At 38.2% G+C, this 5,217-nt stretch overlaps 1 pseudogene across 1 annotated transcript; it reads left to right on the plus strand.

The window, feature by feature from the left end:
• The first annotated feature begins 4,042 nt into the window (after positions 1-4,042).
• LOC308264645 (thiopurine S-methyltransferase-like) lies at positions 4,043-4,922 on the plus strand (annotated as a pseudogene). Its single transcript has 2 exons — positions 4,043-4,617; positions 4,761-4,922. The product of its transcript is annotated as a thiopurine S-methyltransferase-like (transcript).
• The last annotated feature ends 295 nt before the right edge of the window (positions 4,923-5,217 follow it).

The following is a 5,217-nucleotide window of genomic DNA, read 5'->3' on the forward strand; positions in this document are numbered from 1 at the left end:
AAGTTATTAATTAACCCTGATTCAAAGTGCTTAAATCATAATCACTGCCTGATTATAAATGATTTTAACTTCTGTATTGAAATGTTTAGGCTTTAAATATTTTGTGATGATGGTAAAATTATAAGGAATTGAATATCCAGTATCTGGATGAATAAGCTTATGAACTTGAAAATAGTTTTCTATTCCTTTTCAGCCTAAAGGCAGGAAATTGCCTCATATGGTATCACATTTTTCAAATAAGAATAAGTTGCTTTGTTTTGGAAATATGATATTATACCAACTTCAGGACCATTGCTATAACTTCTTAGAGTCAATATTTTTCCAAATCAGGATCCTGGAAACATGTTAAAATTCATAAATTATATCAAAGCAAATGATCCTTTAAACGCTAGTCATAATTTTAGACTTTGATTTGACTTCCTAAACAAAAGACCAGAAATCTGATTATCTTGGACAATTTTTAATTCTTTAGCATCCGAGTGGATCATCTTCAACATTTATAAAAATCAACCATCAAGGACCGATTCAGGTTTGCTGCAGACTTCAGTTTACACAATCCGGTAGGGACAGGGGTAGCCTCTTTAAAAATATAAATACATAGTACATGCTTGTAAACCCAGTACTTGGGAGGATGAGACAGGAGGATGACAGGATAAAAGCCAGCCTCAGCAGCTTAGTGAGGTCTTCCACAACTTAGTGAGACCCTATTTCAAAAATAATGATAATAACAGGGCTGAGGGTATAGCTCAGAGGTAGAATGTCCCCCCAGGTTCAATCCCTAGAACAACAAAATGAGGAATGAATGAATGAATGAATACATACATACATACATACATACATACATACATACATACAAAATTAGGTATGAGAGTGAAATAAATGGTCCCTGACTTAAGACCATTGAATTTAGGATTCTTCAACTTAACGATGGTGTGAAAGTAATATGTATTTAGTAGAAACCACACTTCACATTTTGAGTTTTGGGCTTTTTTCAGTAGCAAAATGCAGTGGGATACAATCTTCTGATACTGAGCCATGCCCAAGCCACAGTTTCCAGTCATTTCCATGATCATGAGGGCAAATGACCCAGCAAAACCTCTGCATTGTACTGTGCTAATGTGTGATGTTTGGTAAGTTAGGTGTATTTAGTACTTTTTTGGTTTGAGATGTTTTCAATTTATGATGGGCTTATCAGGATATATCACTGTAATAAATCAAGGAGAATCTGTAATTAGAATGAGTAATATGCATATATATATGGGATATATATCTCACAATGAATTACTAAAGATCTGGAGGTCAGGCCTGTGGTCTTCTAAGATGACCTTAGACAATTTGTTAGTAAAATGTTCATAGAAATGTCTCTTGATTACAGCCTAGCTTCTACTCTGCCCTGGAAGTCTCTTCACAGTGAGGGTCCCTGAAGCTTATCTTTATTAATTCCATGGCAAACTTTTACCTCAGCTCTCTGTATATTATATGAGTTGAGAAAGGATGGTAAAAGAAGTATTGTTGGCCTTCCCCCTTTGCAGTTAGTATTTCTAGGCTGAATTTTAAATTGTGAGCAATAGCTGGATCAAGGCTTAGTGACTAATATTGGAAGAAAATTATTAGACTCTTTTACTTTGCAGTCTTGGCTATATATTGTATTACCTTATATACTATCAACTAGAAGAGATTAATATACAGACAGGGAAACAGTCTACTTTTCCAAGGAGTCTGACTCTAAAGACAAATAGGAACTAGGAATTTTGGAAGAATATTTGTTCTTATGCAACCCACAACGTCCACATTCATGCATAACTTCATACTTGTAACAGCAACACAATACTCCTGTTTGTGAGTCTTGTCAGTGAATCCTCTAAGAAACCAGATACCATTTGTTTTGGGGGGGGTTTGGGTGTGTGTGTGTGTGTGTGTGTGTCTGTGTGTGTGTGTGTGTGTGTGTGTGTGGTACTGGGGGTCCTGGAAGCCCTTCTACCTCCGGGCTACACTCCCAGACCTATTTTTTATATTTTGATTTTTGGAAACAGGGTCTCTTAAGCTAGCGCGGCTGGCTTCGAATCTGTGCAATCCTCCTGCGCTGGGATTACAAGCGTGCGCCACCACGCCCGACATTTTAAGAACGAATTAAACCTGCCGGGCATGGTGGCGCATGTTTGTAATTCCAGTGCTTGGGAAGCAGAGACAGGAGGATCGCATAGGTTCAACGCCAGCTTCAGCTACTTAGTGAGGCTCTCAGCAACTTAGTGAGACCCTGTTTCCAAATAAAATATAAAGTAGGTCTGGGAGTATAGTCTGGAGGTAGAAAAGCCCCTGAGTTCCACCCTCAGTACTACAAAGAAAAGAAAAAAAGAAAAAGAAAAAATAACTTTAAAAAAAAGAGAAGAGATTTAACCTTTGTGAGGATTTTAGTAAGGCCAATGCCCAGGCTTAGAACCTCCACTACAGCATCAGAGGTCTTAGCTCTACTGCTAGGTCTGTGATGTCTCTTGGATCCTAAACTTAAATGAGAAGACTAGCATTTTTGCCCACAAGCATTGGTCACAGCAAGTCATGGGGCCAAGGCCCACCAACATGGATTAGGGTTACTGTTTGTCTCTTGGAGGGAGGATGTGGGAGGGAGTGGCTGTTTTCTGAACATTAGCTCGTCTTTCACAGCACCACTATCTGTCCATCTTCCTGGACTCCTCTTCCCTCCTCACGCCCACCAAGTGTGAAATGCATTACAGGCAGCCCTGCTTCTCCTTCGAGACTCACCGATTGCCTTTATCCTTAAAGTCAAACTGGTCTATCTGTTCCCTGTGCTCAGTTTTCTAAAACTGTCCCAGAATCATAAATAGAGCCTCTGTGCACTTGGATCCCAGCAAGAGGGTTGGGGTTCTGCCCTCCCTCCCTTGCTCAGCACCTCTTCCATCACATCATGGTCACTGTCTTGGTTTGTGTTACCTGAGGATTCTTTATACACTAGTCCCTGTGCAAGCATTTGACTTATTTTTGACATCTATTCCCCCCTTCCATTTAATTCTTACAACTGCCTTAAGAAGTAGGTATTGTTTATTCCTTCCATTTTTATAGGGAAATTAAGATGATAGCTTCCCTAAAGTCATCAGAAGAATTTGTGGAGGAACTCAGTCAGGTTTCTTGGACTCCAGTCCAGAATTCTCTTTCATGAATATTAAGTCCTAGGTTTCTTTTCCTATTATTACTTTTTCGTATCCTGTTTATTATTTGTTTAAGTGGATCTAATTAGTTGACAGTTCAGTCTGAGCTCACTAAATGAGCATACAAATGTCTATTTGCTTTAATATTTTTTCAGAAGTTACTAGTATGATCACTTTTTCTTCATAATAGTTTAGGTAACTTTTTATACTAAATATTCCATATCAAACTTTTCTGATTATAAATGTTTTCTGTAAACCAAATTTGCTTGAGAATGATCAATATTTCCCTCAAAGTAATAACAATGCAATTGCAAAATACATATATAGATATCTGCAATGTCCTTCAATTTTTACATCAAAAGTAGAAGAGAATGCATAGGAATTAGGTTAATATTGGATATTTTTAGTTATTTATCCCTGAAATTTGATTTGAGTGGTTTATTTTGTCAATAAAAACAGGTAGGAAAGTGTTGGTCAATATTGCTAAATACATAAAGAGAGGAAAGAAAACCTTATTTGGTTTTACTTTCTATTTCAAACGAATACAAAATAACTCTTTATAAGGAAAATAACCATTTTGTGAATTTTTATAATAAAATATGGAGCATTATTAAAGAATTTTGTGTTTTTTCTCAGATGTGGACCAATAAAAATTGTATTAAAGAATTTAGTAGTTGAAATCACAATGTTAGCTCTGTACCCTCCACTCAATTTTGTTATGAATATAAAACTGCTGTGAAAATAATTAGTTATTTTTTTTTAAATACACAAGATTGGCAGTGTCTTGCGGCCCGGCGATCCACGAGGTGGGCTCCCGGGGCTTCAAGAGCAAGCACTCTGAAGATACCTGCCTGTGAGACAGAGGTGTGTACAGCACTATGGATGATACAAGAAGGTCGCTGGATACTAAAGAGACCCCCAATACAGAGGTTCAGAAAAGCCAAGTACTATCCCTGGAAGAATGGCAAGACAAGTAGGTGACTCGGAGAATTGGACTTCATAAAAAACAAGGACACCAGCTATTAAAGAAACATCTGGAAACTTTTAAGGGCAAGAATGGACTGAGGGTATTTTTTTTCCCTCTCTGTGGAAAAGCAGTAGAGATGAAATGGTTTGCAGACCGAGGACACAGCGTCGTTGGTGTGGAAATCAGTGAACTTGGGATATGGGAATTTTCTATGGAGCAAATCTTTGTTACTCCAAAGAACCAATCACCGAAATTCCTGGCACCAAAGTATTTAGGAGTTCTTCAGGGGATATATCACTCTACTTTGCAACATTTTTGATCTTCCCAGAGCTAATATTGACATATCTAACAGGATTTGGGATAGAAGAGCATTCATTGCCATTAATCCGGGCGACTGTAAACGCTATGCAGACATAATGTTGCCCCTGCTAACAAAAAGAGTTTCGCTACCTTCTGTCTGTTCTGTCTTATGATCCGACAAAGCATGCAGGAGGCCTAAGGAAGGACTGTGGGAAGAAAACACAGCAGTCCCTGTCTGGCGGTGGAGACTCACGACTGCTCTTCACAGGGCAGAGGGAAGGTGCCTTGCAAAGCAGAGTCCACAGCGGAGTGGGAGGAGCTCATCAAATGCGGGCCCACCATTTTATGATCCGGCTGCAGAAACTGGAAGGTTGTTTAGTAAAAAATGCAGTATTCTTTGCCTCGAAGAAGTTGATGTTTTTGAAGACCGACATAAAATCTGGGAAATTGACTACATTTTTGAAAAATTATATCTACTTACAGAAAAGTGAATAAGATGCAAATAAAATCAAGTAACATCGATTTTTTTTGCGCTTTAAGCGATTGAAAATTATGCTAAAGCTGCAAAGGAGTGATTTTTAAAATTTCTTACAAATTATATCATGGATATTTGCTCAAAAATGCATATAAATTTTTAGAAGAAAATACTACTAAACTTCCTGAGACTGTCCTGGAACCTGCAATCCTCCTATCTTAGCCTCCCCCAAGTACTAGATTACAGGCGTGTGCCATGCACCTGGCTAAAGTAGTTCCTTTGATGAGGAATGCATGACACGGGGCAAAATA

This window comes from Muscardinus avellanarius (genome assembly GCF_963383645.1).
Source record: "Muscardinus avellanarius genome assembly, chromosome: 6".
Lineage (NCBI taxonomy): Eukaryota > Metazoa > Chordata > Mammalia > Rodentia > Gliridae > Muscardinus > Muscardinus avellanarius.